At 35.1% G+C, this 12,665-nt stretch overlaps 1 protein-coding gene across 1 annotated transcript in view; it reads left to right on the forward strand.

The window, feature by feature from the left end:
* Positions 1–12,665, forward strand: part of LOC118750217 (tensin-2) — a gene marked incomplete at its 3' end in the record, with an annotated part of 45,533 nt that overhangs the window by 628 nt on the left and 32,240 nt on the right. The gene's annotated exons all lie outside the window — the stretch shown is intronic.

Raw genomic sequence — 12,665 nt, forward strand, 5'->3', positions numbered from 1 at the left:
AAAACTGGTCGAACTAAGGTGCTTCATTTATTTCTGCCACTAGCATTATGAACTTCTTTCAACCAGAAAATAAATTTTTTTATTTTTTTTTTGCATCGAGCTTTTTTCGACATGCCTTAAATTACTTTATCAGATATGTTCACGTTAAAGTATTATTAAATGCAAATAAATTTAATTACTGTCTTTCGTTTTGTTACTTATGAAATAATTTTCACTTTAAATAAAAAAGTACGTTCCAAATTAATTTACATATTATTTATTATATGGTAGGAGACCTTCTCAAACCATATTGATGCAATATTTTCATGTTAAGTGCGTTGAAAAATAATAAATATCTTAATCCCGGCATCAGTCCCGTATTATTGTTGATGTTTCGGTTTCATTGCAAAAGAATATAATATCTCCAATGATAGCTTCAAGTTAGTCCTTTTATTAAAACAAGAAAAAATATACCTAATGAGTAATAACATTATATTTGGCAAAAAAAAACCAACGACACGCTTTTATTGCAATAACAACGAAAAAGAAGTTCCCTAACTTGATGCTATTTTACCTTTTAAACTAGCTTAAAATGGGATTAAAGTAATTGGCACGTTGTCATAGTCGAAATAAAGTCCACTGAAAGGTTAGTCGCAGTTAGTTTTTACAGGCATCCCATAGGAAACATACAGCACCCCATTGGTAGAGGGCTTCGGGTGTACGAATTTGTTGTAACATCAGGAGTTGAAGACTTGCTCTAGCTGCTAGTTTCTTAAGATTTCCTCCAATCACGTCGTAAGCAGACTTCCCATGTGAACTTGCAACAAAGTTCAATTCTGCCATTTCCTTAAAGGGATTTTCATGATTTCAGAACTTTAGTAAAGTTAATATCATTTATTCATATTGTTTTTAACCGACATCCAAATAAGGAGGAGGTTATCAGTTCGTCGGAATATTTTTTTTTTTTATATATGTTACCGCATAACTTTGGACCACGAGGTGGTCCCATATTAATCTGGTTTAGATCCGATTAGTGGATCATGAAATGTATACAGTGAAACCTCCCTTGGGCGGACACTCACCGTCAGTCATTTTTTGTCCGCCCAAGAGAGGTGTCCGCTTAATGGAGGGGAAGCCTATTTTAGAACTTTTTAATGTTTTATTTAATTGAATAGTCACTATTTCTTATTTGAATAAAAGATATTGATATTACATCGTTCAAACAAAAATGTGCATGTATTTTTTCAAAAATGCACATTTGATTTATGTGCGTAAATACATATTAAGTAATAACAAAATAAAAATAAATGTTACATTTTAGTCCATAAACTACATAAAATCATAGATTCATTACATAAAAAACTGGGAAATTATCGATTGACGTAAGTTTTATTTTTAATTTTTTTCAGTGTCAGTACCTTTTTCATCAAAAGTTTTCATGTTTTTATCAGTCTCCAAGGGTTTCTGACAATTCAAATAACGAACCTAAACCACTGCGCAAACCAAACTAAATGTGTGCATAACAATCACATTTTGTGCGGGAAGTCTCCTTTTTCCATTTAGTAGTCCGCCTATGAGGAGTTCGCGTCCGCTCAACGGAGGTTTTTGTTTGATTTGTTATGAAAAGAAATCTTAATGTCCGTTGATAAGAGGTTCGCGTCCGCCCAATAGAGTTTTTGTGTCAGTTTTATGCAAAATAACTGTCCGCGTCTGGCCAAGAGAGTGTCCGCTTAAGAGAGAGTAATTTGTTCCGAAATTTATACTTAAAACTTGGTATAGGAAAAAATGTCCGCCCAAGGGAGGTGTCCGTCTAATAGAGGTGTCCGTTAGGAGAGGTTTCACTGTATATGTATATATTTTTTATGTCGGTTTTTTTTTGCAAAAATTACTTGTTTATACTACATCTTTCCTCTTTCAAAAATATACAACTTCATAAAATTTCAATGTCTATTTATCATATTGCATAAGTAACCCATTATGCCCATTTGGGTACTTAAAGTTGACATTATAGACAATGTTTTTATGTAAAAATAATTTTTTTTTTAAATGCTATAATAAAAAAAAAAATAAAAAAGAAAAATGCTTACTGTAAGGCACTCAGGGTTGCAGGAGTAGCTTTGTGTAAACAGGAAAGGAAGTAAAAGAACTTCACTTAAAAAGAAGAAGAATAAAGTTAATTCGAAAACAGCATCAATAGCGTGTGGACGACTTATTTTTCTCTTCTAAGCAAAGTCGAATTTCTTGGAACGCAATTCAAACCAAAGTGCGGATACCGAAGCTAATACTAATCAAAGGCGAGTATATTGGGCCAACTTTGAAGTAAGCGTTGCACATTAATGTAAAAAATGGACAATTAAAGCCCATAATAAGATGGAATAAATACATTTTTTTCCATTAAGTTTCGTTAAAAGGTTTCCAAGATACAGCACTTTAAGGAAAGGTATGTATGACGTTTTCTTAAAATTTAAGTTCCGTGTAAATTGGCAACCCTACGTCATATCGGCAAAATATGCTTCACGTATATTCATGTCACCCAGATCTTCAATCTCGTCAAGTTTCATCCAAATCCTGAAAGGTCGCGCACAGTGTTGGCCGCGGTGACATGAAATGCCTCAAATAACATACAGATGTATGCAAGCTAGATCCCACAGTACCGCTATTTTCCTAAACAATACTGGTTTGCAAAATTAATTGTAGTCTAGGCAGTCTGCGGATTAATTTACGTAAATTAAATGTCTACTAATTCATTATTAAATATATACTTACCTGTATACAAATGTATTTGACCGAAATACCTAGTACATAGATATACATTTTATCTATGTAAATACTACGAAACATGGTAGTATGCAGTACGTGAAACCAAATCGATTATGTTGTGATAGACGGAAGGCACGCTTCCAGTGTTATAGACGTACGCGCACTCCGAGGCCCAAACATCGACTCGGACCACTATCTGTGCAGCAAGAAATGTGCGCCGAAATATGCAAGGAAAGCTTAACGTCGAAAAGCTGCAATCACAACAGACAGCCAGTGCTTTCGATACTCGACTCTCACACCTGCTCTCAGAGAGCACTCTTCAACAAACCGACATATGCGAGCAGTGAAACCACATTTCTCGCTCATTAAGTACCGCCGCCGAAGAAGTAGTCGGATTTCAGCGAACCTGAAAGAACAACAAAAAGATGCCGCCTACAGGGCCACGCTGCAATCGGGCGCAACGCGCGCCATGTGGGACCGCTATAGGGATCTGAAGAGGGAAGCGAGACGTATTTGCCGCAATAAGAAGAGGGAGGCCGAAATACGTGAGTGCGAAGAGCTTGAAATGCTGGCCGACAGGAAGAATTGCCGAAAATTTCACCAAAGAGTTAGGCCACTTACGGAAGGTTTCAAGACCAGGGCGTACTCCTGTAAGAACAATGGCGACCAAGTAACCGATGTTCAGAGCATACTTAAATTATGGAGGGAACACTTATCCGCCCCACTGAATGGTAGCAGCACGGAAAGTTGTGGAGAAGTAGAACCCGAGCCCGCAGTCGATGATGACGGAGTCGACGTTCCACCGCCAACTTATGACGAGGTACGAATAGCAATAACGCGGCTTAAAAACAACAAAGCTGCTGGATCTGACAGCCTGCCAGCTGAGCAATTCAAGTACGGCGGCGAGGAGTTGATACGATGCACGCATCAACTCTTGGTCAGAATATGGTCAGATGAACGCATGCCCGACGACTGGAATTTAAGTGTGCTCTGCCCAATCCACAACAAAGGTGACCCTGCCATACGCGTCAACTACCGCGGGATCAGCCTTCTAAGCATAGGTTATAAGGTCTTGTCGAGCGTATTATGTGAAAGACTGAAGCCCACCGTCAATGAACTGATTGGGCCTTATCAGTGTGGCTTTAGACCTGGCCAATCCACCATAGACCAGGTATTCACAATACGCCAAATCTTGGAAAAGACCCGCGAGGAAAGGATCGACACTCACCACCTATTTGTCGACTATAAAGTCGCTTTTGACAGCACTAAAAGGACTTGCTTATACGCCGCTATGTCTGATTTTGGCATCCCCTCAAAACTCATACGGCTGTGTAAAATGACGTCGAGCAATAACACCAGCTCTGTCAGAATTGGGAAAGACCTCACCGAGCCGTTCGCCAACAAACGGGGTTTCAGACAGGGCGACTTCCTTCTTATGTGATTTCTTTAATCTGATGTTGGAGGAGATAATAAGAGCTGCAGAACTGAACCGCTCAGGAACAATTTACTACAAGAGCGTGCAATTGCTGGCTTATGCCAATGATATCGATATCTTCGGTATTAAAAACCGCGAAGTCTGTTCTGTCTTTTCCAAGTTGGATAAGGAAGCAAAGCGAAGGGGTCTGGTGGTAAACGAGGAAAAGACGAAGTATCTCCTGTCATCAAACAAACCTTGGCACTCACGTCACTGTTGCCAGGTACAATTTCGAGAAAGTAGAGAATTTCGTTTACTAATGTTAGCATGGAAATCCAACGCAGAGTCACTCATTATGCCCGTGTTGGTACATGACAACATCCAATGAGGCGCCTCTTGGAGTGTTCGAGAGAAAGATTTTGAGGATATTTACGGGCCTTTATGAATTGGCGGCGGCAGGTACCACAGACGATTAAATGATGAGCTGTATGAGCTTTACAACGACACGGACATTGTGCAGCGAATTAAAATACAGCGGCTCCGCTGGTTTGGTCATTTCGTGCGAATGGACACCGACGCTCCAGCTCTGAAAGTATTCAACTCGGAACCCGCTGGTGGCAGCAGAGGAAGAGGGTGGCCCCCACTGCGATGGAAAGATCAGGTGGAGAAGGACTTGGCTTCAGTTGGCGTCTCCAATTGGCTTGAGTTGGCACAGAAGAGAAACGACTGGCGTGCTTTGCTGAACTCGGCCAAAATCACTTAGGCGATTACAGCGCCAAATAAGAAGAAGAAATACTACATATGTATGTACATTTATGTATTTGTAGATTTAGTTCTTGTTGTTAATTTGGTCAGAGCTTTTACTCTTCGTTTATTTATTTATTATTAAATTAGTCAAGCCACTACAATGGTAGTAAATATTAAAATGAAAACTTAATGTTGTATACAATTAGTTTACATACATACACATGTACATACAACAAAATTAAATAACAAATACAGGACTTATTCATATAAACTAAAACAAAATTTAATATCAGTGTTAACAAAGTTATAATCAGCTGCTCTGCAGAATAAGATTCACGGGGCGCTACTGGATTCGCTTCGCCAGTATTGCGGGCAATGACATTTCCTTAGTGGTCGCGAGTGCGTATATGTACATATGAGCAAATCTCACAGGTCCTCTTTTTTTTAGTGACACTCCCTTCTCTTGGCAAAAAAAGTTAGAGCATTATTCTTGAATTTATTTCAATCAACGGAGTTCCAGAAACAAATATAGAAATAAAAACTACGTAAAATATTTGAAAAATTTTACCCTTAAAACGTTTATTTAGGCGAAAACGTAGCGAAATTACAAATTTTTTCATTTTCACTCACAGAAAAAATCATAATTGTTGTTTTTTTTTTTTAATAACTTCGGTAAGTTTTCAAATAAAACCAAATACCACATATCTGTGCAGTTTCAAGAGCGCACTACGAAATTTAAGAAAATGGCGGCATGCAGAATATCTGTCGCAGCTATTTTGCAGTTTTTGAAATCTTACAGTGTTTTTTTTTTTATTTTAATAATATAAGTTACTTCAAAATGTTAAGATTAAACGATGAAAATGTTTTTTTTTTAAAGCAAACGAATCTAGTGTAATAAGACTATTGTGCCAACAAATGAAAAAAAAAAAAATTACTATGATTTGAGAAACTAAAAATCCATTTTTTAAATTTTTATTGGTACACTCGAAATTCAATCTAAAATTGTTACATACATGAAGAAAGAAATATATATTTGCATAAGGAATACTATGTCAAAATCTTAAACGCCAATATTTATTCACTTTTCAATAATATGGCTTTTAAGTAAAGGCGTGCGAGTAAACTAGTTAGATGCTACGGGGCGTATACGTCACATACGCAACTACGGGTTTTTTTAGTATATCTTTTTTAAGTTTTCATTTAAACACAATTTCGCGATGGAATCTTGTTCTTTATACAAAACTGAAGATAATGCATTTTCCAAGATGGGTGACCTACCATTTTCGACCGAAAACAGGTTTTTGTCGAAAAATGTAACCACTCGTGGGATTCGCTCATATATATTCGAAAATTGCCCGGCTGCAGGAGGTGTCCAATTGAAGTGCTTAAGCAGAAATACTACAGGTACAATCGGGTATATATGCAAGTAATGCCAATTTTCAGCTTTCATTTCACATAGTTTTCTGTTCCGGTTAATTGATAGAAGGTTGATTGGTGTGAAGGTGCTTGGATAACTGCAACATAGTAAAATAAATGATTGGGTTTAATTTAATTTAAATTTTGTATACATATGTAAGTATCAAGTGCATTATGTACTGAGCATCCTAGTCATTCAAATGTATGTACATATCGCACACCGTCTTCAAAAGAGTCACAACTCAAAATTTGAAATTTTTGAAATTATGCGCTAAAAATTTACACAAAGCTTTATTTACCTTTCAGCAACAGCTGGAGCAAATTTTTGTTATAATTTGATAAAAAAAAACCGAAGGTAAAGTCGTCCTTGCCCATTGATTAGCGTGCGTTATTTAGAGTTGTGACTCTTTTGAAGACGGCGTGCGATATGTATATACCGTGTTCTGCAGAAAAGAGAACAACTGGTTTTCAATGCCATCAAAAAATACATTTTTACATTTTATACGTAATACTGAAACCCCGTGTCCAAAGGCAGAGAAGCAATCCAGAGGTTCGAACCGTTGAACCGAACCAAGCAAATATTTTATATTGTTCACGTCCCTGGTTGAAAATGCCAGCATAAAACCCATTTCATGTATTAAATTCTTTTATTACGGAATTTAGTGGAGATCGATAACGTGGTTTTCGAAATACACACCCAATTTCCAAAAAATTTACCAAAAAAAAAAAACATGTTTATGCTAAAGAGACATTGTGAATATCAATTTTAACTAAATATCAAAGAATCGGAAAATCCAGTACATACACATACATATATAAAATGAGGCAGTACTTAATTAAAAAGTAATTTGTATCCGAATTCCTAAATTAGAGAATCAGCAAAGAAGAAAAAATTAAGAAAAATAAAATTTTGTTCAAATTTACGCGATGAACATCCCTACAGTCTATTGCCGGGTTCACTAGCAATTGAAGTGAAAAATAACTTTGGGTTTTGTCAGTTTTCATTAATTATAATAAAATCAAATAAAAATATAATTTTTCACTTAAATAGCCTTCGTGAAATTTGCTGTAGTAAGTTCAACAACAAATATTTTAAAGGCCTATAAATTCTCTGTTGAAAACATATTGGATTTTTAGAATACGACTGACAAATAGTCAACCTATTACAAGGCAAGTGCGTCAAGAACGAAGATTGAATGTTTTTTTTTTTTTTTAATTAAAAAAATGGAGGGCTGAGGAACTATAAGAAATATATTGTATCATCTATATATTTTTATTATGACGTTCATGTATGTATATATGTATGTATGTACATTTATAGCCATACATACATAGTACATACATACATAAGAACCACTTTCGGGCCGTCCAGCATGCTTAAACATCAATGAGCATTTTGTTTCTGTTTAGTCATTATTAGACTATTTTAAGACTGTTTTCTACTTGACGTACATACGTACATATATATATATATATATGTATTCATATGTACACAAGTAAATAAATAAAGAGCAACAATAAATGTAAACAATTGATATTTTTCTGAAATTTTTTTACTCAATTTTATCGGGGAACCGAAAAGTAAGAAACATTAAGTTAAACTGCTTACATACATACATACATATACATACCTATATACATATGTATGGATATACAATTCTACATTTATATACATATGTACATATATTAATTTATACATGCAAAGAAAAATGAACGTATTGAAATGGATTTCATTCAATTATTTTTTAGCGCTTGCTCGCCACTTGGCTTCTTTAGCGAACTGGGCAAAATATTGCTCTGACAATAAAACTTATGCAGATCTGCCAGATCACAAACAAAATATTTACAAATGCGCAAAATGTGCTCCTTTCTCTAGTCGCTATGTTAAAATTGAAAATTCAACAAAGCGTAAATGGATATGTTTTCGTTTTTTTCACTTAATTTCCATATGTGTACATACATACATATGTACCCACATATATATATTTTAAATTTAATAAATCAAGATACATAGTATGTATCTATGTGTACATGTATGTGTGTACATAAATGAACTTACGAATATTTAAATCGTATACCTAACTAACTATGTATGTATAAGAATACAAATATGGAAATGCGTTTGTAGGAGTAGCCGAAGGCAACGAAGCAATTGCTAAGTGGAATAACAAAAAAAAAATATTTTTTTTCAAACAACCCAGAATACTTGAATATTGAACATTTGAAATTATACATCCCATTTAGCAATTATATTTCACTGCAATACATATATATGTACATATGTATGTATATGAATACTTATACATATGTAAATATACAGTAAAACTTCTCTATAACGAATTCCCCAAAAAAAAAAACCGAAAATGACTTCGTTATACACATACACTGCCGGAACAAAGTATTGGCACAGCAAATTTTTTACAATATGTGCAACAATTTTCATTCTAATATTTCTATTAGAATATTTCGTATAAAAATATGGTTCATTCAACAACAAAAAACATAAAAATATATTGCTTCCTAAACTTTGTGCAAAACTCGCGAAAATTCAGCAAATTTTCATCAAAATTTTCAACTTTTTAATCAGATTTTTTTTTTTATTTTTTTTGAGTATGAAGTTTTGCAGCTCATTAAATTCTAGTAAAAAAATGCGAGTTCAGAGTTGCGTTGATTTTTGAGAATTTTTTTTTTGTGAAGGTCTTTTGCATTTTTTCCATATAAAATATTTTCGAAAAAAATTTTTTGTATGGAAGAGACTGCGTGAAAAAGAATTGCCAAAAATCGACGGTAATTCCTAGCTACCTATAACTTGCACTTTATAATAATTAATCTAATAAAAATGATTTGGCTGCAAATATGCATACTCAAAAAAATTCCAAAAAATCTGATTAAAAAGTTGAAAATTTGCATGAAAATTTGCTGAATTTTCGCGAGTTTTGCACAAAGTTTAGGAATTACATTTTTATGTTTTTTTTTTTGTTGTAGAATGAACGTTATTTTTATACGAAATTAGCGTAAAAATATTAGAATGAAAATTGTTTCATATGTTGTGAAAAATTTGCTGTGCCAATACTTTTTTCCGGCAGTGTATGTACATATGCATACATATAGAGAATTCCTTATATAATTAGAAATAATCAATGAAATTATAGTTTAAAAAACTAAAACCTCGCTATTATAATTTCCATTCGTACTGTCATCAGGTATTTAACTTGGGAATAGAAATCACTGCATCTTTTAGGCGCATCAATATTACATAGTTACATCCCGAGCTAATAAAAGGGAGGCATCGGCGTAGCCAGAATGAAATTTAGGGGGGGGCGGGGCTCGACCCTATTAAGCTGGCATTTCAGGGTACTATTTAAATATATATAAGGAAATTTTGAAAGTTAGGGGGGGCTCGAGCACCCCCCTGCCCCTACCTGGCTACGCCCATTAAGGGAGGTAATAAAAAGAACTAAACTCTTCCATTTTTCCTATTCAACAAAAGTCTGTAATACATTGAGAGAGGCAAATACGTATGTACAGTGTTTGAAACATGATAAAAACATAACAAGGTAAAACCATTGAGAGGCAGTCTGACGTTTGCCAACAATATAAATAAAAATCTTAACTTTTCTAGATCAAATATGTTTTGTTTTCTTACGTTCAATTTTCCTTTTAATATTGTAAAATCCTTCTATTGACCTATTTCGTTCTCAAAACGCGGCAGTCTGCGATTTCGGAACGACCAAAGGAAGAACTGTGAATGTTCAAATAAATCGCTGCAGCAAAATCGCATAAGTGTGTGGTTCCTCATTTAAAACTATGGTCGGCATTGTTTTAATTTTTGTCGGAACAGATTCACACCGACAGAATCGCATAGGTGCGTGGATACTTTTAAGCTATTCTTTTTTTGTTAAAAATATACAGTTGTGAAAATTGTATTACTCATACCTACGGTGACCATCCGTTCTGTTTTTTTGCAGGACCGTACTGTTATTTAACCGTAAACATTTTCCAACGAGCTCGTTTATACCCAAGCGCAGTCCCAATGCCATACGAAATAACTGATACAAGTGAGGAATTAGTACCCGATCAGGATACATTCTTTGTTGATGCCCAAACTCAAACAGACGACTCTTTAGAATGCACGTTGCGAACAGAATTATTTCGGCTTACCGAAATAATTAAACCATGCAAGCAAGTATGGCAGAGCTTAAATTAAAACCGCTCGAAACAAGGTCTTTAATGGAAAACTATTTCGCATGAAAAAAAATTAATTTCAAAATTTTTAGAGTTAAGCTCACATATAAAATTGGTAAAAAATGTAAAATCATACTTTTATAAGTGTCGAATAATGTTTAGGATAAAAAATTTAAATATTAAAATAAACGCACAAAAGCATAAAATTTGGGCAATTAAAGACAAGAAAACTGCTAAAACGATTTTATAAACAATTTGTTTTATTTAATTGACAAAATATATGTGATGTAAGTAATGTAAGTAAAACAAAACTATAATCGAAATAAAAGCCTAGGGCATCAGTGCTGATAAGATACATGCATCACTAAGGGTTAATTCGTTTGTTTATACTTTTTGACGTTATAGTACCTTAAAAGAGAGCCGCACTGAGTTGTCAATAACACCTTGTTTAAAACACCTTTTTGAAAATTAAAAAAAGATAAACAGGGGCGACAATTTTTTTTGTTGACGGTGCTGCGCATTTTCTTCCATATAGAAATTTTGTCAAGCATACTTTGTATGATAGAAAATCAAGCAAAGGGTGTTCTGTTCAAATGACGAGGAATGTATATATGTAGTATATATTTGTTATTTTTATACTACGCAGTTATATGTAGGTAAGTTTTTTAAAAAATTGTCCTGCATTTTCAAAATATATTTATGGTCACCGTACTCATACCGCTACGAGGCGCCGGTTGATGCTTTCAAAATGCCCATCCTAAACCGCCAACTAATTTGAAAGTTTTTTGTAAAACTTTAAATAAAAACAGTGATGTACAGTAATTAAAATTTGTGTTAACGCAAAGTAACAAAAGCTTTTGAGGTAAGTTTTTGTACACTTTTTTTCTAAACAAATCCATGTTTTGTTTTTATTTCAAATCTATGCAAATGCAACTGAGCTAATGAAAATAAAGGAATTTTTAGTCAGGTACGGTCATTAATAGACGGTGCTTATAACTGGATTTTTTTCAATTTGATACTAAAAAGAAAAAGTAGCCGGTTCATCTTATCGGACTCTAAAGAATCTCCTACTGGGCAGGTGACCAGGTGGCTGTTATTCAATTTTTAGATCTATTATTAAATATGGTTTTGATTACGTAATGTACATATGTGTGTGTGTGTGTGCATGTAGTACATACATACATACATATGTATGCACTACTTCCAAAGCTATTTTCAAAGGGATTGGCCTTAACACTCCCATGTAATATGTATCAATAAAATGAATTTTGCATGCTGACATGCATTTGCACGTGATACTTTTGCAAATGTTGCCTGCCACCACATCATCATCAAAAAAAAAAAACAGAAATAAAATAAAATAAAATGCATACATATTTTCTAAATCGTGCCCTTGCTAGCCAAACATATGTACATATGTACAAATGAATGATATCCACGAACAAAAAATCTCTTACTTTTCTTATAGGAGAAAGGAAACTCTTTTCTTACGTGGTCAGTTATCCAAGTGTGCGCTCTGTTCTGCACCCTTCTACCCTCAGAGCACAAAATTACGTTCCTTTTCCGTCGGTAGTGTTTTATTGGCGAACGAAACGATGGCCGAAGCTGGCTGATGAGTATCCAAATCACAAAATACATGGCATTGATTGTCCTTCGATTTTGGCGAATTACGCGCCACAAAAGCAAATATGGTCTTCTTTAGCGCTCCAACGGCGGTGGTATTCTTCGCACTGCCGTCTTCTTCCGTCAACTGGATTTCCCAGAGCCGATGATCTGGATCTATGGCACAAAATGAGATGCTATCGCCGGGGTAGTGTTTTCGGAAAAATTTCTTTCGCGTATTGTCGGTGAGAGTGATTCCCTGTTGAGTGACCTTGAAGTGCACCTCGGTTGGGATGGGCAACGGTTGTTGTGCGTACAGCTGACGTATGGCTTTGCGGATAGCCTCCTCGCCAGTCAGAGACTCCGTTTCACTTGAGAATAGCCACAACACATTGCAGGCGGCACCTTGCGTCAGTAACTGTTTCTGTGCGCTTGTCGGCTCAATTAGCGATGGCACCAAATCGTGGTCGGGTATACGTAGCAAACATGGCAAAGCCAATTTGTTGATTGAATGTTCATAGATGAGCGCCGAAAGCGATGTAAAGACCGGCTCATTGGCACA

This window comes from Rhagoletis pomonella, unplaced genomic scaffold, assembly GCF_013731165.1.
Source record: "Rhagoletis pomonella isolate Grant_MI unplaced genomic scaffold, Rhpom_1.0 Rhpom_scaffold_00001, whole genome shotgun sequence".
Classification (NCBI taxonomy): Eukaryota; Metazoa; Arthropoda; class Insecta; order Diptera; family Tephritidae; genus Rhagoletis; species Rhagoletis pomonella.